Genomic DNA, 20,485 nt, shown 5'->3' with positions numbered 1-20,485 from the left:
GAGGACTTCTCCTGTGGGAGGGCCCCCATGCTGAAGCAGCAGAAGGGTGAGAGAAGTTCTCCCCATGAGGAGAATGCAGTGAATGAGACCATTTGTGATGAACCAAGCACAACTCCCATTCTGCATCCCTCTGTGTCACTAGGCAGAAGAGATAGAGAATTCTGGAGTGAAGCTGAGCCTAGGAAAAAGGGAGGCATGGGATAAAGGGCATTTTTAAGATTTGGGGTTCATTCTCATTACCCCACAATGATTGGCTGCTAAAAATAAGGCAGAGTTGGTTTAAACTACATTGCTTTTGCGAGGAACTGAGGTTCCTTTGCTGGATCTCCCTAAGAATGATATTGTCTCAGACATAGACATCATATGCACAAGTTCAAAACAAAATATCTGTCATCAAAATAGGCTAGAAATAGGATTTTGTCACTTTAAATATCAAAGAATTGAGTTCTATTGCTCATTTGGCCTCGAGTTTCCTCCCATTTTTAAAATTGAAACATTGTACATTGTAATTTGTATGCAACAAAAGACTAAGCATATCCGTGTTCCTTTCACAGGGGTTTGAGTCATTATAAATGCATACAAATTAAAAATATTTTAGGAAGAATACTGTCTCCTTTATTATGCATGTGTATACATAAGCATAAAATAACCAATCTGTATCTGCACAGCTTTTTCTATGTCAATCCCAAAAATCAGTCCCAGGTGGCATTAGTTATTTAAATGCCATTGACAGCTTCATGAGAAATTCACGATGTGCTCACAGTGAAGGGAGGCTCAATGTGAGTCAGAAAATGTCTGAATTTTGGACAGTTGGTAAAAAGGTTTTAGCCATACCTTTTTAATCAGGGATTACTACGTCAGATAGGGAGCTTCTCCTGCAACACTTTGTCCCCAGGAAAATAAGGCAGATTATTTTCTACTATGAAAGGACAAATCTGATGAGGAAATTTGTAACTTGACCTTAGGGAAACAAACAGAAGTAAAATAACACTGAAGCTTTCTTCGACCACACAAGGTTCCTATCTACAATTTCATAATGCAAAGAATTTTCACACCTATATCCTTCAAGCCTATAGTAAAGCATGCATTACTTATTTCACAATTATATTAAATTTATGTATAAAGGTTATGTATAACAACTCAGGAAAGCAGTCTAGAATTACTGAATACATCTGGATGGATTTTATGGACATTAGCAACTACAGTTCCAGGTAAAACAATAAATTGAAGCTCCAATTGCAAGCCTATGTTCTTTACACATCTTCCAAAGAAATACACAATATTTCAGCTATTTGGTCTTTCTAAACTCAATGGTTTATAGAAGAATGTATTTAATCCAGCAATGGTGAAGTACTGTTGTTAGTTATAAGCAAGAAAAAAGACACACAGTACTTACTGTGCTCTGAGTTGGAGACAAAGGATAATAGGCAGGAGAATAGGCACCATCCCAGAGCCCTAGGCAGGCTCATAAAAGTTTTATTTCCACACATAAGACCCATACATTTGAATAGTACAAAGAAAAATTCTCCTGAGTGATCTTTTTGATGCTTCCAATATCAAAACTCAAGATTGATGTGAAATGTAGATGGAGAAAATAGAGATGGGATATGGAGATGACCCAGGTATCACATCATCACTTCTACAAGATGCAAGAAGCCAGGATACAGGAACTGGGAAATAGAGGGAAGAAGCACGGACCTTTTTCAGACACTCAAAACTCTCAGCAATACTGTCTTAGCTCAGCTGCCTACTGTCACAGTAGAAACCTGCAGAAACTGGTAATAGAAGCCAAATCCCTGTCTTGATTTCAATATCACAGATCATATGAGGAGTTACTGCAAATGGAAAAGGCCTTGATGTGGAACTTCAGGGCATCTTTGATTTCCTTTACTCTTCCCTTAATCCAAATCTAAATGGCTTTTATACTTTTGTTTGTCTGTGACTTACTCCCATATTGATAAATTATAATTATCACTGAAACACCTGGATACAGCAGTAAGAACAGGTGGGGAATTTACCCATCTGCTACAGATTAATAACCATAAATAGAATAGTGCAAAACCAATTACATTTAAGTTCATACTACTTCTTAGCTAAAAGTGTACAAAATGCTGTGTAAAAGCTGGCAGCAGCAGAGATAACAAGTCCTCCCTGTATGAAATCCAGAAGAGCAATGCAATTTGATTCACAGAAACAGAGCACAGAAAAATTCAGGTAGAGTAAGAATTGAGATGATATTAGATTTAAAAACAAGACCAGTCAAAGGGTAAAGAACATGAAAATGTTCATGAAGAGACAAAAACAGATTTAAAGAAACTGGGACAAATTATAGAACACTATTTTTAAGGTGTTATTAACACTTGCCACATTTGACGTGAGAATGAAGCAAAAAATGAAACATCTCAAAATAAGCTTACATTGAAAAATTCATGTGAAGACTACTTTTCTGAGAGATATGCTATCTTCATATTTTTCTGGATGTTTCATGTACACAGAAGATAGGCTGTGGTCAATGTGTTTCATATGATTAAAGCAAGGGGAAGGAAGACAGGGAAGCAAACACAGACAAGACCCTCACGATCTCCGAGGTTGCCATGAACCACACCGTTCCCCTGAGTACAATGACAGCTAATAGTCCACTTGTCAGAACTTCAGCTGCATGGAAAATATACCAAATGCATTTAGGTGGTTTCAGTTCTCTGTAAATGTAAGTCTTGCTTCATATTCACAATTACATAATCATTAGTGGAGCTGTATTGGCATAAGGCTAAGTTTAAATGAAGATTAGTCACTCTCACTATGCTGAAGCATCTGTCAAGATATAATTTCATAGTGTTTTTCTTGGACCAAAGCCACACTTGCCACATTGGCTAAAAAGGTGGCTGAATTTAAAGATCATATTTCCTTGCAATTCAGTTGCAATGAAAGAGATTATTTCTATAACTACAATGGTAAAACAAGGTATGAATTGTAAGGGTCCCATCCCACCACACATCAGAAGTATCACAGAAGAAGAGATGTTTTGCAAAAGTTGTTTGGTAATCCAAGATAAAACTCCAGTCCTAGAGCCAGGAACGTGGTCAAAGGCATAGGCAGCTAATATGGTTTAGGAGTCTCCTCAGGAACCAAAAGAAATGAGAAAAATATCCCTTCCCACACTGAACTTTCCTAGAGTTGACACACATTGGCAGAACAGCAAGCAGGGAATAAACTGCAACTGCACCTGACCAGTCCCTGAGATACTTGGTTTAGCCCCATTCACATATGCAAGCTAAAACAAGCTCTTGTATGAAAGAATATTCCTGTGAAGAGCCAGTGATTGTAATTAAAATACGCAAAAAATTAGTACATCCATAAAAACTTGGGAATTTGCTAGCACGAAACCAAGATCTGACAGTATGTAACAGTAGCTACAAGAAATGTGATAAAACAGACTGAATATATCCTGTGCTGGAATACAGTGCAGTGACAGACATAGCACAGACAGAGCAGAGGAACAGTTATTTCGAGAACTTTTTTCTGAGACTTGGGTTTGTTGCTGATCTACAAGTTAAAGATCCTTACCTAGATACAAAATCTGGCAACCAAAATCAGCAGTACAACACACAGAAGTAAGTTTTAAAGTGGGTAAGTGATTATCAAAATCTCAGTTTATACATTAACATAAATGAAACTAGACAAATTAGAACAGATGTTGTCTTGGGGCAATTATTTACTATTGCCAATACATAAAAATGCAATAAATGTAGCTATTAGCATAGGAATGATTTAATCCAGCTGTAATGTCATCATCAGCTAAATTAAAGGAGAAAGTAATAAACCTGAAGATACCTTTTCCTTCTCCATATTAATAAAACAATATACTAAGTGAAAGCAGAAGATTAGAGAAAGAAACCTTTGTAATGTCTCCACAACCACCTAAAGAGAAGAAGCAGTGCCAAGTGCAAAGCTTACATCTTGCTCTACAGGTAAGACAAAGGGTTCTAGTGATCTGACTAAAGACCCATTCTGCAAGTGATTAATTTTATTTGACCTTAACACCTGGAGTGCAAATTTCCAATTTTCTAGTCTTGTCATATTTTGTGGGAAAAAAGGCAATGACAAGACTTTGCAACCTATGGAAGAGGTAGTATTAAGAAAGGGGTTTTTTTCCAGGTAATTCTTGATTTGCTGAGTCAATGAAAACTCCTTCTGCTTTCCAAGTTATTTTAGTTAATATGGTACTAGGATGAGTGCTATACATGGTGTTGAAAATGGTCAGTGGTCAGCTGCAGAAACCTTGAGTTCTGTTTTTCAGCTTAAAGCTAGATTAAATCTTAAACAAAACAGATTTAAATAAGAATCTCTTTATTTGACTATATGATGAATAGTAGGTAAAAGAATGGAAATAAATGAAGACTTTGCCTACTATTAATGAGGAAAAAAAAGGCCAAAAAAAACCAAACCCAAACGACAGTGTCACATCAAAATTTGGTGGCACATGAATCTTCAGAACAGTAAGAGAGAAATTGGTTTGCTCATGAATCTGACAGTCTTTACTCTACAGGTGATGACACTTTTCTGCACTTTGCTCAGCCATGTGCCAGAGAAGATTTATACTGAGAGATCATCTTCAATTACACTGTTCACAGGCAGGAAAAATCGCTTTTTTCAATTAGTCTAACACAGCATTTAACACAAACCATGGTCTTACCCAACCTAAGACAGCCTCTACTATATAAACTGCATCTATTTTTTCTTTTATTTCCATGGCATTTCTGATAGTAGTTCCTCATGTCATACAACTGATAAATAGCATATTATCACCAATTCTCAGTACGCTGTTGCAATAACCAGCTGTGCTCAATCCTGCACCTCTTCTGACTGTCTGAAATTGACTATGTTCACTTTGCAATGAGAATTGTTTACCTCAAGAGATCTGTGCTATTTATATTCAATGGATACACCCAGAATCTTACAAAAGCTGATCTTAACATGAAAACAGATAGACAATATATTTTTCTCTACTTCTAGAGGTCTTCTCTTTGTTTACATATAAAGTAATTGGGAGCCCTTCCAACCTATCAGCCTATTTTGGAAGCACAGTCACAAAAACATATGTTTTGTGTAAAGCAAGAATAACTCGCCAAAGACTTCTTGGCCTTTCAGTCCATCACTATGGCAATACAGCACACCAGAATTCTGGCTAATCTAGGATTCATATGCCCACTACTTCCTATCCCAGAGAGTGTGCTAGAATTCATGTTTACAGCACAATAATTTTTAACTAAACTCTTTTGGACCATAAGATCACGCTTTTCCTTTGCCAGCAAGCTATTTACTGTACAACACCTCTTTATGCAAAAGCATTATAGCATCCAAAAATGGGAATAAACAAACAAAACTGATCTGCATATTCATTTTAAATAAACACACATTATGAAATTCTAAAATAAACCTTTCAGAAAATCTACAGACATCTTGGATCTACAAAATAAAGGTAGTAATCTCCCAAATACAGATGCCTAATAATTTCTGATGATTTACATTCCTAGTTGGGTCAGAGCAGGATGTATGAAAACAATCAAAAATGTTCTCTCTACTGAGCATTGGGCATCAAATATTCTGTATGCTGATATACAAGCAGATGGAGACTTTCTGGAGTTTAATAATTCCTATTTTAAAAGCTGTTGTCATCATTTATATTTTAGTATCATTTAAAAACCACACCTAGGATTGTGCTGAGCAAAATGGAAAGTAAACAGAGCAGTCAGACCAGTCAATGACTGGAAAGAGAGAATGAAAAACATTGCCCAAGGATTGTCAGTTTTAGACTCAAGAGTTCCAAAAACCCAGTTGAAGTCCACTTACAGCAAATGTTATGAGTTACTAAGGCTGCAGACATCCACTTGGATGAAAAAGATGGCTTGCCTTAATTCAATGATTTAAAGTTGAATTCCATTCTCAGATACACTGGCTTGCCTTAATTCAGTGATTCAAAGTTGAATTCCATTCTCAGATACACTGGTACATATGAGGAAAATTCTACTGTGTCAGTGCAGCTACTTCAGATTCCTATTGATTAAATGAGAGCAAATAATGGGCTGTAATCTGCTGTCTGACTTTAACAGCTCAGAGCTTCCCATGGAAATGTTACATAGCTTTTCTAGGATAATTCTAATAACCCTCTTCTGGCACAGGGAAAAAATATCAGATGACATAACAGGAAAACTTACTGGGTGGGCACTGATTTGGGGTACCTTGTCATACCTGCTGACTAACTTCTCAGTGTCTAATACTCATATGTATTCAGGGTGGAGTTACCTTTTATACGTGAAGGATGGTCAACAGTTGCCAAGGCAATTTACAAAGCTAATCCTGGGACCAGACCTGGTGGGAAATATGCCTTTAGCTCCTGCCCTTCCTCCAGCTGAGCTGCAGCAAAAGTGGCACTATGATGCTTGGCTGTGCCCTGGTGCAGGGCAACACCCAACTTTTGAGCCTAACCAAACATTTCACTCCTACTCTGAGTCAGTAACTTCAGCCAAGTGGAGCTGGACTGGTCACAGACTTTTGCAGACAAGACCATGAATGTCACTGCTTCGGGCTGTTACACATAATCCAACCCCCAAGACTGATTCTAATCTAGGATCTAAATCTCAAAACAAAAATATACATTCAATCCACACAGAAATAGCATCTTCTATTCAAACTATTCCTACAGACCAGTAATACATAAATGCTTCCTCTTCACTTTACACAACAATTAAATCTTCACTAAACATCAAAGTATTAGGGTTTAAAGAATTGGTTTTTGGTTTTGCTTTTTTTTTTTTCCTTTCCTAAAAATGAGCTAGAGAGTCTCTTTGGCTTGTCAAGATAATTTTGTATTTACCACATTAAAACTGTCTCTTTCACAACATTGTTCTAACATAATTTTTCCCCCACTATGCTATGTCATCATCTATTAGAGATAATGAAAGAACAAATGCAAATAAGCAGTCATTTAAAATAGTAACAGGCAGTAACACCTCTGTCAGGCAACCTTGGAACATTTGTCAGAATTTTAATCATACATTATAATAGGAAAGTAAGTATTTTTATAAGTAGTGATAAACACAACTCACACTAACTATTTTTAATATTAAAGGACAAACTCTTTGCTATGGTAAACCAACCCAATCTCACAGAAAAGATACAATGTGATGTGTTGACATGCTAAGTTTGGCAATTTCTATATGAAATAAAGTTGAAGATGAATATATATTTGTTAAATGTGACAGATACAAGTAGCTCAGTGCAGAAGAACAAGACATTATCATAAAGTTTAGATGGACAACTGCATTAAATTTCAAGTAAATTTGACTCACTGTGGCAATAGCTTTATTATCTCTGAGAAGCTGAGATGGTTTCTCATGGCTATCAGAAATATAAAATGCCAAAACAGACACAATCTATGCCTGGACCAGGAGACTGTCAAAAAATATTTGCATTAATATATGTAAACATTAAACTAGAAACAGCACTGTAAAGGGCATATCTCTGTAGTTCTTTGCACTTGCTAGCTGTCTTCCAAAATATTCCTGCATATAGTGTTTACAATAAGATTATGTCATTCAAGCAACCAGCTACACACAAGGGACAGGATGCCTGGACCTCTGAACCTTGCCTCTGCTCCAGAACTAGCATTCTAATTAGGCTACAAAGAAGAAATTTAGAAACACTGCACAACCATCTGTCTAGGAAAAGCAAAGCTTAGCTGGAATTGAATGCAGCAAGGGACATCAAGGGCAAAAAGTATAGTTTCTATGCTAAATATGCAAGGAAAGGTCTGGAAAACAAAAACATGGGCCCACTGCTGAACATGGTGGGTATGGCACATTTGCTGTAAAGAACATCTGAGCACCTTGGGCTGTTTTAAAAAGCCCATAGCTAGTAGATGTAAGTGAATCCATTAGTTATTAGACTGCATCTAACACACTGCAACCTGTGTCATTCTCCTAGTACCAAAAAAAGACTGACAAGCTGCAGAAAGCTCAGTAAAAGGCAATAAAGATGGTTAGATGCTAGAAAAACTCCCTTGTAAGGAGAAGATGAGGGAAAGAGGCTTGTTCAGCATGCAAAAGTCTGCTTTTCAGGAAACTAACAGAAACCAAAGGAAGAGACCATTGAGAAGACAGAGACAAGCACTTCAAAGTGATGCCCACTGAGAGGACAAGAAATTACAGAATGAGGTTTAAACTGAGTATATGGAGAACTTTTCACGCCGAGGACTTTGAAGGGTTGGAACAAGTTGTCCATAGATTTTATGCAGCCTTTGCTCATGAAGGCTTTCAAAACTAGATGTCAAACTCCTGAGCAACCTGGTGTGGTTTGTGGACCCTAGTTTGGACAGAAAGTCGGACTAGATAACCCACGGATGTACCTTCTAACCGCAGTCATTCTGTATCTGCAATTTAAATGTTTGTGTTAGTTGTCCACCATCCCATGTCCCACCTGTTCTGCTTGCCCTGTTCAGATGCTGTTGCAGCGCACACCTCAGCAATGAGGTCTTGCTGTCACCCTCAACACTTATTTACAGAGCCTGCTCATGTTGGCTGCTGACAGAATTGACAGCAAAGGATTCAGTAGCATCGCCACTAATGCAAATGGAAGCACAAATGATCAATGCATATTAGCACTGACTCAGACTCTCGGTCATCTTGTTGATCTATTCAGATTCAGCAATCTATAGAGACACAGGTAGTCTTCAAAGGGAAATTTCAAAACTTATGCCTTCAGTATGCTCTTTAAATGTAGTATTGCTTCAAGATGCCATTCCTCCAAATTTCTCCTCCAAATTCTAATCTTTTTCTCCTCCTTAAAATAATATACATAGACTAAAAACACTTTTAATATATTTGCTTATATGAAACATGCTCTGTTGTCTTAAAAAACAACTCCCTCTCTCCTCAAATAATTGCCCATTTAGAAAAGCTTAAGACTTAAAAAGTACTGAGGAATCATCTAGAACTGCCTAGGATACATTTTCTGAATTTCATCATAGCAGTTATGGGGATGTGACTAAAGTTTCTAATCACAAACCAATTACAAGTTTTCAAAACATCTACATCTATGCACATAGAAACAGAGCAGTACCATGAAAAATCAGCATGTATCACTATAAGTGATAACACCACATTAGTCACCTTCTTAAAAGATTTCATACATCATCATGGTTTCACTCAGGAAGAACAAAATTTGTCACCTATTTTCTTAATAAGCTTTCTCTTTCTTTTTGAAAAGTTCAATCCAATGAATGGAGCTCCTCATAGAATAAGTCACTCCTTCAAAGGAGTGGGACACAGCAGAACCCTACCCATAACCAGAAGGCTGAAGTAGATCAGATTACTTATGTGAAAGCTCTTTACTTGCAATATGAAGGCTTGAACTGTAAGTTTCTGATATTTTCTGAAAATCCTTCTAAGCCTGGTGAAGTAATGTTTAGGATTCTAGTGCCATATCTTTGAACATATCTGGAAATAACTACTAATGAGACAAAGTTTCTCACTTAGCTAATCAGTTTAAAAGATGAAGTTCTAAAATCCTAAATGCCACTATGAAAACATATCCCCACAGACAGAAAGCAAGTACTGAATCTGGTATTTAGTTCTATTTCTTAAGGCTGACTTATTTCAGTCACATCCTGTCAGACAACACAATTTGCTAAAACAAAGAAACATACTTCTATTGATTTGATCAATTACTACATTATGCTGATTGAGAAATGCCAGGTTTTCTGAAATCAGAGTCATTTCCATCAGCTCTTGAGAAATAAATCAAGGAAAATGACATTTATATTACCTATTTGATTAATTTTGAGCCTCTTTTCTTCTAAAAGACATCACTGTCTTGTAACTCCTTCCCTTTTCTCACCTTCCACATTACTTCAGTCAGCTCAACAGGACTATGCTGACAGACATCTTGTCACAAGAGTAGGTGCTGTGGAACTGCAGCACAGGCAAAGGGCACCTCATTCTCATGAAACAACAAATGGAGAAGTTACTTGTGCTGTGCCTTTGCTTTCCATTCATACACACTCCATAACTAAACACTTCTGTCTAGTTTGCAAGCTGTTGGTTCCATAAATTTTCCACCTGTGATGAACAACGAAAGCCACTGCAAAAATTAAGGCAATTCTCCTGGTGAGCACCCTCCATACAGTACTTACAGACTCATCTTTCCCTTTTAGTAGCTTCCTGTGTGAAGAAATTTTAAAAACTGGATAGTGTGAGGAAAGCCTGTCCTCAAGAATTGAGTTTGGGAACTTCATAGCTTTTAAACTCCACTGAGACCAGGGGGAAAAATACCTGATTAATTGAATTGATCAACTTGTAACTGATCATTGAAATCCATTCCTGTGACTGAACTTCAGTGATTTTCAGTCTTTATATTTGCATGTTGTGCATAATTCAAACATATACTGCTTTCACTTGCCTCACTTAGAATTACACTGGAGTGCTCATATGGGGTCCAAATGAAAATCCTTCGAAAAATGGACCTCCTGTATTCTCTTTCTATGCACTACAAGATCTTACTTGATTTTATTCTGCTCATGTATAGATAAACCCTTCAACATCAAGCATCCAAGCATTTAATAGATCAGACTCTCAGCCTTTTTGACTGAACAAGGAAAAAGGTTTCATCAAAGTTAAAAAGAAGTAGCGACAAACTAAAATAATGATTCAGAGTCTTCACTGGAAACCAAACAGCTCACAAAAGATACATATAGGTCTTTGAATGAATCACTTGCAATGAATCTTTGCATTCCCCTACATTTACCCCATCAAATGTATTCTAACCACTATAAAATCCAATATGCAAAAATATACACACCATCTGCAGATAGATAAGGAAGTGAAATCCAGCATGAATCTGTGCATTTGAATCCCTAAATATTTCCATTATGCTTTACGATGCTAATAATAGACAGCATAGGGACTGAAGCCCAAAACTAAATCATGACAGAGATAATGTAGAGGCCTTCTTTTTAATACTTGCATAGAAATAATTCCATCTGCCATATTCTTCCATGCTGAAGAACTGCCTTCTGATTTGGTACATTTAGGAGATATAAGGAATTTAACTGAAAGGAAATACACTTTCGTTATCTGGACTTACCTAGAAGGTGTGCTAGGGGAATGACTAGCTTCTAACTTGCACCTGACCCTATTTTATTTTGCACTTAAAAATTCAAAGTATGACCTTCTTAAAACAGTGTCAATCTACTGAGTTGCATAAATAAGATTCCAATGCATAAAGAGAGGAACTTGTGCAGAGGAAACTGAATTGCCATTGCAAGGACACCTTGGTTTCTCCTGTTTTCTACTACAGATAAACAAACTTTAGTACTGAAAGGAACTAAATGCTTTTCAATGCATTGTTCAATGATTTCTCGCAGACTATGAACTTACTGTTTATACAGTCTATGTAGGCAATAGGAAACTAATTAAAAGGGATATTAATACCCTGCAATGCACACAGAATTAATCCAAGTTATAAGGACAGAAGATGTGAACTGGAATAAAGCAAACTGAGGGGAAAAAGCCATCCAAGAAATGCAATCACTATAATAGCTTCAGACTCAGAAACAAAATTAGAGTCAATTTTCCTTGACATGCTCTGAAAATTATATCCTGCCTGCTGATGAAGATCCAAACATTTCACCCTGATTCCTGTTATAATATATCAATAATTGTTTGCTACTAATTATGTATTTATATTATCTGCTCTAGTATAATTTCATTCTAGTGATAAGACATTTCTGATATCATATCCCTAGACCTAAAAGAAAAAGGACTACTTATTTTTGAATAGCAAGTTAAGACCAAGAAATATAGATCATGTGCTTGTTCAGAATTATTAATTCTATATGGACAAGTCATCCAAACAAAATTTAGAGAGCATGAAACACCTAATAAATCTTATTGGAACATAGGGATTAACTGTTTTGACATGCATGGAGGTTCAGAAAATAGATCATTACTGAATAAATTTTCATTCCAGCATGCTTCAAAGCTCTGTAAATTACAGGATGTTTTTAAAGCCTTACACTTTACAAAATGCATATACTGACTCAAGATGCAACAACAAGAGTTCCGCACCTGGAACACCAGTTACTAAATATTGAAGTTAGACCATTAACCCTGCATTTTTTTCTCCTCCACTGCCTCGGGCAAAAAGAGACACTTAAAAAATGAAAATCAATAATGTAAACGATGATAAGACAAAGGAGACCCATAGTTAATAGAAGAAAATAACAATTTGAAATACAAACAACTCTTTCAGCATGTATGGAAAGGAAGATGGTTTAGGAAGATATTTGTATTGACAAATAATGATGAGGATCAGAGTTATGTCAACATCTTCAGCAATTATGAGAATGCCATTACAAAACCAAACAAAAAAAATCACAACAGTATACTCCTTTTGGATGCCAGGAAAGTGGTCAGAAATCCCTACAAAAAATTAAAATATTATAAATACATCTGCAGTCTTTAGCACAGTTATTAAGGTAACTACAAAAAGTAACGGAAAAAGTAAATACATGGCATTAAAATAATATGCATAAGGATAAGATTTCATATGTACAGTTTCTAATCTCTGTACATGACAGTTGGACCCTTTCCAATGTGAAGGCTGTTTGCTAAGGAAAAAAAAAAAGAGGAAAAACAAAAATAAACCCCAACAACAACAAAGAAATTTACTAACCTAGAAATACCAAAAACAGAAGACCACCAGATGGTCTTTCAGCCTTGTCCTTAGAAGCCTAAGTTACCTCACTGTCTGAGTAATTTCAGTAACCTCCAAAACACAGATGGAAAACTGATACACCTCATAATTCTTCTCAGTGAGTGTTCTGGTCAACCTACCGGCTCTTACATTTTTTTTCTAGTGATGCAAAAATATATATTTTTCTCCCTTTCCCCTCAGTTCAACAGCATGTTGTGCAAAATTCAGCCAGAATAGTTCAGCAGCAGCTAATCCCCCTCTTCAACATCAGTCTGTGACCTCCTGTTTCAAATGCTGCTAGACAGCATCTCCAGCAGCTTACTGGCATGAATCTAATCGCCTTTCCACTACTATATAATGGCTTAGGTTCCCCTCAGCCTCCATCCTTACTCTTTGTAATACTGCAGAAATCAATTTAATAGATAAATAACATTCAATCTAAAGTCACATTTGTTCTCATTCTGGTCCACTGAACTATATGTATTTCAGCAAAATAAAAAAAAAAATTAATGACTACTGTCTCTGTAAACGGCACAATCTTTTCATTACTTATGGAGAAACATTAATGTGTAGAATACATACAGAAATCAGGTAAATGTCCCTTCTTGCTCAATTAATCTTTTCCTTTACATCTGAATTTTTATTTTTACAGCTGGCCACACTTTTTGCAAATAGTTAAAATTAGTTGCAAAATTACTTTGCTTATGCTCATGCTATCCCATTAAGTCTAAAATCACCTCACAGTAGTGGCAAACAAGGGATTTTATAGAATTTCTTTGGCTGAAGTGTTGACCTTTCTTTACTAATAGTCTGTTGTGGTGAGACAACATTCAGATTTTGGTCAGAAGAAACATGACATGAAATTTTTAACATATGCAGGAATTGGAACTTAACTTCTTTAACATAAATAGCCTTGTTCTTCAAGAAATTAGACCACAAAATGTATGCAAATATTTCAACTGACAGCGTATTATCTTCTCAGAACTTTATTAAATACTACAACATCTATCAGTCCTACTACAATTAATCACAGTGACAAATATTTAGGGAAAAATATCCTGGTTTCTGATACATAAAATCCTCTGATATTATTCAAAATGCTATTACAGCATTTGTTCCTTGGAAGAGCATCAGCTCTTCATATTCCTGCAATATTAAAAAAAATTTCATTCGAAGCTTCCCTCTATTAGGGAATCTATCAGAACACCCAAACTACGTGAGGGTTCTTACAAAAAGCTAAATGCTTTATATTTTTATGGTCACACAACTTATGACAGTGTCAGAGTGATCAGATAGCATATAATGTCTTAGCTGAGCACCAAAAAACTCAAAAAAATAAGGCACTTAACATATAGATTTTGCCTGTTTGCTTAAGAAAATCTGGAAGTGGATCACTGGGTCTTATAGTGACATTAACTAAAACTTAGAGCAACAATTAGTCTCCAAAAGTAAGCATTTTTGTTTCTCAATAAAGCATGAACAAAAATGTATTATGCTGTAATGGAAAAGAAAAACATGAAATACGTATATCTCAATAAATATATTCTCTTTAAATTACCATTATAAAGTTGAGTAGAGAAATTCAAAAGGTTGATACCAGCTTAGCTTTCAAGAAACTTCTTGCTCATTCAATAATGGGACACCAACCAAATTTCTAATGAAGTAACAGAGAACAAAATCACCTGGCTCAAGGCCAGGTCAGTAATTTTCCTGATAATCTGTTTTACATTTGTGACGCCAGCTTGACTGTCTCTAATACACTAGTCTATAAACTACCTGCACAGGAGAAAAATAAACCACACACAAAAATTAGCATTGAAAGCTCTGCATTAATCATTCACCTAAGCATTTTATCTAAAGGCATCTAAAATGGAATAAATGTATAGAAGTAAAGAACTCATTGCAAATGAATTCCAAGTGGATGAAAAACAGACAGATAGACAAGGAGCCGTATGTGCCAGCAGCAGTGCTGCTGTAGACATCCCTTTGGATTTCACACCATCATTGGCCATTTCCAGCATTAATAAAAACCATCTGGCCTTAGATGGCTTTATGTCTATATGTCATTGTTGGTTTCAAAGCAGTTCGTTGTTCAGAGAGGTAATTTGGAAACTTTTCAAGACTAGAATAAAGGAAATAAATAGCAGGCAATTAATCATGGTAATAGTCCTTCCAAAGGTCACACTATTACTTTGAGCAATGAGACCAATTTTCACTCCTTGAATTTAATTTCGGGGGGAAAAAACAAAACCTAATTTTATGGTCATAAATACTCAAAAGGAAAATCAACAAGAATGCAATCTTGTAACTCATGCCTTGACTAATAACCACAGAGATCTCAGATGCTTTGCTTTCAAATATAGTCCCAAGATCACACTCAGAAATAACCATCAAAACCTGACTGCCAAAAAATGAAACTGCAGAAGTGCATAACTTGCTCTGGACCAAGCAGCCCTACTGAATGCAAGACACCTGTTCAGAGAAAGTTGTGAAAAAGTAACGGAGTTTTCATTTCCCTCTACAGTGATGGGGAATTCAAACAAAACCATCACAGGACATCTACTGAATAGGTTATTATCTGGATGCAGTGGTTCACTTTGAAACTTGCGTGCAGAATCGTGGGGTCTTGGAGGAAACTGGGAGACAAGAAACTTGGCTGTACCATGGTGGCAACAGGCCTGAGATGAGGATGAGCGTCCTGAAGTCACACGTCTATTTGCAGGTCTGTATTTTGCATATTAATACCACTGAAGAATAAAGAAACCTGGCAAACCACCACCACATCACACCTGACCATGAGCAAGCTTTATTATTGTAATTAAGTATTGAAGTAGCTGTAGCTGTTATGCTTAATGCCAAGCAGTACTGCCTCTGGTTGAACTATTCTCAAAGACACACCAAAATCAGACCCCACAAGAGGTTTCCATGTCTGGACTCCAAAGGGGTTTAAAAAGAAGCTGGACACTGCTCAAAAGGAACAGCTCAAGCCATGTGCAGAAGACACAAGTTCAGGCCTCTGTAAAATCATCAGGTCAAAGCTGGGTTTTTGGAACAGGTTTAGCTGAGGCATCAGAGAAGGACATGAGCTCCTAACATCCTTGCAAGTATCTGTCTGTCTTTAAGTATTTAAATACCTCTGCAAATGTGAAACACCAAAATCTAACTTTGTTGAAGAAGCTTGAGCTCTTCAATCTTATATAAAATTGAATTCAGGCATTAATTTTTTAAAAAAATATTTATCTGTGTTCAATTTTGACTAAATTATCCATCAAAGAGTCATTACATATTAGCCCTTCTCTATATACACAATATATGTGCTTTATAGGAAAAATGGAAAAGGTGAGTCATTCTGCTAAGAAAAATATTTCCATGTCAATATTTTTGTCTGTCATGCATATTGAATAAGCTAAAAAGAAAAGTAAGATACCTAATTACGAGTGAGATTAATGTCATTCTAACAGTCAAGAAATACAGTGGGGCTTTTATCATCTAACATGCACTCAGTTTTTCAATGCCAGATTTTATCTTTCAAAGTAATAATTAGCAGTAGTTTTAATATTTTCTCAATTATAAAGAATTATCATTTAATGGATAAAATTTCCATAAATGTTAGGGAGTACATTGTGTTAGCCTATTATGTTCTGTATTATTTAGTTACTTTATTAAACAGTAATAGCATTCACTTTCTTACAATCAAAATTTTAAAAGGTTCTTTAAGGGGAGAGGGAAGAAGCAGAGAAGATAAATTATGCAACTGAAAGGAGTGATTGTTTTTCTCTTTGTCTCTTTAGTGCAAATTCTTCTTCACTGTGTTTCCCAGACACCATCTGTTTCCAAAACAACTCATCACCAAACATAAGAGAGAAGATAGGAGTTTCTTATAGGAGCTAAACCTGCCAGTTTGCAGAGCAGTCTGAGCTTTTTCAAGCAGGAAATACATGACAGTACAGAGCTGTTAATTAATTAAAGATAGGCAATGAGTGTCACCTCAGACGACACAGATGAAATAGTGCAGTACACTATTTCAGGGATTTTCATTAGAATAATACATGGATTATTACTTTTTAATGTTGCTGCACACTGTTTTAAGAAGTCCAAGGCATATTTGGGCATTTAATAGCAGGGTTTGATTCACTTACTTTGGGTTTGGGGTTTTTTTTTTAATTTTTTTTAAAGCCTACTTTTGAAGCTTGAGTATAAGGGCACACTTGCTCAGTCCATTTAAAATATCAGTGAAGTCTTAGAAAAACAGAATCTAGCAGAATTATTTACACTGGGTGCTCATTCAGGTGTTCCAGTACCCTTTCTGCAGCATTTTGGGAAGAGGTAGAAAAACCCAAGATATATCCAGGTACATGACACCACGCCACCAAAAATCACTCCATCTCCAGAGAGGCTTTTATCAGTTTCAAAATGCTATTTACTGCTACTTCTAGAAGTTCATACTGGAAGAGCAAGGTACCATTTTTTCACCTGGTTATGATATGGAGTTTAATGATGGCACGGTGCTTACTTTAAAAAAAAAGTTATATTTTTTCTTTTCCTTCTCTCCATAGTCTGTGGGAACAAGAAAAAATTATTTAGTGAAGTCTAATAAGTAGGAGTGGTAAAATGAGTTATCATAAAAACTTAAATTCTATTGGCACGTTATGCAACTATTTATAAAAAGAAAGGTATATAAGAATATAGATTGGACAGAAACCATCAAGCTTTATAGATTCCTGTCATCATATCCACCAATGCAAAACAATTTCATACAGACTACATGTGCTGTAATAAACATATTAACAAATACAACTCTAAAATTGTTTATATTATGTATTCTGATCATATATCTAACAGATCTTTTTCAAACAACAAATCCAAGTCAAAGATATGATGTCTCTTCTGCCCTTCCCAATTTTTCCCTGTCCTTCACCATCATTCAAAACTTTTCTGTCCTTTCTGTAGCCCCTGTAATTTATTTCAGACATGGAGCATTCTTTACTTCCCATTGCCTTTCCAGGTAATTTTAGAGCTATCAGTAGACTAAAAAGTGCTTCTGTTGCTCTCTTGGTGGTTCTGTTAGATTAAATCCATTATCACGGTCACATATACACACTTCACATTTTCAGCTCTTTCTGTTCATAATATGATTCTATTAAGATGTTATCCTTCATATTGCCCACATAGAATCTAAAAATCTGGATTATCTTATTTTCCCTTAGTTTAGCTTTTAATCCATCTTTTTTTTTACATTTTATTACTGCATTAATTTATCACAGGTTCTATATTCCTGACCTCAACATATCTAATTACATTTTAGACAACCATCTCCGCTCATGCTCAATATTCTGAACAGTTCACTGAGTTTTACATTCACAAAATGGTCGTTGCCACACATTTCATTTCTGGCTTCAGCAGTTGTGATCTTGTGCTTTGTTACTAAAAATAGAGCTGCTTCCAACTACCTGAGCTGGAAAGCTAATTACAGAGCTGGTAAACAGTTCTCCTCCCCATTGAGCAAATGGAAGAATAAGGAGTCGGCTAATGCACCAGGGCTCCCATGGTCTGGTCCTGTGGGTCTCTGAAATCTATCAAGTGTCATTTATTTAATCATTTGTGGCTGTTTGCATCATGGATAAATTACCATTTAAGTAAATAACTGTTTGACTGTTGTAGCAACAAATCAGGGAGAAAAAGAACAATCAGCTCATTTTAAGAAAATGTATTCTGGCCTAATTCTCTGCTTGCACAAATCAAAACAATTTCACTGAAGTAAATAGCATATTGTTGATTTTGACTAGGTAGGAATCTAGTTATATTTTCTGCAGTAGAGGGGCTATTAGAGGACTGACTGTTTGCAGCAGCTTAAAGACTTTTTTGATAGTTATTTCTGTCACATACAGGCAAGAACAAACAACTGCCACTGTAAGAAAGCACTTTCTTCCCTTAAAAATACTACTCTCAGCCCTTTCTGCTGTACAGCAGCACATTGGCTGGAAAAAATTCCCTGCTGAGAGATCTTAAGGTAGAAGTGCCCATGGGGTTTAGATGCTACTCTGCATTTGACAATGAAACACTGGTTTCCCTGTTCCATTGGACTGATCCTTATCATGTAGCCTAACACAAGCTTTGTTGGCAACAAGGTTCAGCCAGCACTCAGTCAATAAAACTCCACTCATTTTCAGCCATTACTGGGGGAACAAAATGTAGGCAACACATAAGCAACTGTCAGAATAACTGTGATACAGCTGCAGGCCCAAAGAAAAACTAAGATTCTGTTTAAGATGGAGTATGTTTGTTCATCCAAAATCACTTCTGGGCCAAGACAGCACATAGCTTCTGGAATTACATTTTTTATCTGAATGCACAGTATAGGAATAAAAGAATTAGGCAGAAAACCACTAGAAAGACTGATTTTAAAAAGCATTTTTATTTCTCTTTCCTAACTTCAAAAGAGACAAGCAAATAAAACCTCCAAGACAGTACTGAACACATTAGAAGAATCTGGTGGATAAAAAGAGTACACAAGTGAGCATAAACTATTTGCTCATCATCATGGTTCTGTCATGTAAAAGGTATATACTATATACTGTGCATCCAGGAACAGAATTGCTATCTGACCATAAATACATTATTTACACAGCACATTGGGAGATGAAACTATGAGCTCCCTGTTCTGTCTATCCAATCTTTATGGAAAGGAAAGTCAGGATGCTCTCAGCCAAGCAAATCACCTCCTGTTGTGAAGGTAAAGTACACTGCCACTTTCTAGTAAAAATAACTAAGTGGAAAAAAGAAGGCAAGACAGAAATGTGGACAGAGGTGGAAATGTGTAGTACAAGGAAGAAGAATGTGCAAGCAGGAGCCAAAAGAGAAAGGCATAAGAAAGTCAGACTAAGGAAAATCATTCATATTTCAAACTCTGGATATTCTAAAGAGCAGAAACAGAGGGAATCTTCTAAAAAAAAACAGTGATGGAAAAACAGAAACAGAGTCTCAGCCTTTTCATCTTAACCAGAAGAAATCAAGGTAACATGTCTGCACACCACAAGGCAGTCCCACACCATCACAACTAAGCCAACGCTGAAGAAGACAAGTCATGCACTGGGACTTGAGAAGCTGTCATTTGAGCAATGTTTCACCAGAACTGACACATCTTGTTTCCATGGTACTCTGAGTACACATACTAGAGAGCCCCTGGAGAAAATCATAAGCATTTTTCACAATTAAATCCATGTAAAGTGTGTGTGTATACCCAGAGTTGGATAATGATGGAGCGAGTGTGTATGATGCTATTCAGTGAATAAACAATGTTAAAAATCAACTGAATCCCAATTTTTAATCCCTCATCAATCTTCTTCTTCTTCTTCGTCCTGCATTTTCAGACATTTCTTTCTGACATAAATGACCACAAATACATTAGACAACATACTCATGTGTTGGATAAAATGTGCTTATTATATTAGGAAAAAGACCTCTCAACTGATGGTATATTCCAGAAAATAATACACAAAGGCATATGCAAACATCATAAGCAATATTTTCCCTGCAATATTCTATTTCTTCCAACATTTATTCTCACCTTAAGACAGAGATGTGATATCATTTAACCCTGGCTATCATTTGTCATTTATTCATTCAGATTTCAAAGGCAGAACACCAACTGCCACAGTCCTCATGTGCTGCACAGACCAACTTAAACATTTCAACTGCTCACAAGTATTTTTAGCTGGTCCGCTTCTGTTGAATT

At 36.2% G+C, this 20,485-nt stretch overlaps 1 protein-coding gene across 11 annotated transcripts in view; it reads right to left on the bottom strand.

Annotated features, from left to right (window-relative positions):
- The window catches only part of PCLO (piccolo presynaptic cytomatrix protein), a 315,212-nt gene that overhangs the window by 273,744 nt on the left and 20,983 nt on the right, over positions 1 to 20,485 (bottom strand). The window lies entirely within an intron of this gene.

This window comes from Anomalospiza imberbis, chromosome 5 (genome assembly GCF_031753505.1).
Source record: "Anomalospiza imberbis isolate Cuckoo-Finch-1a 21T00152 chromosome 5, ASM3175350v1, whole genome shotgun sequence".
In the NCBI taxonomy this organism is placed as follows: domain Eukaryota; kingdom Metazoa; phylum Chordata; class Aves; order Passeriformes; family Viduidae; genus Anomalospiza; species Anomalospiza imberbis.
This window is presented reverse-complemented; position numbering and strand designations above follow the sequence as displayed.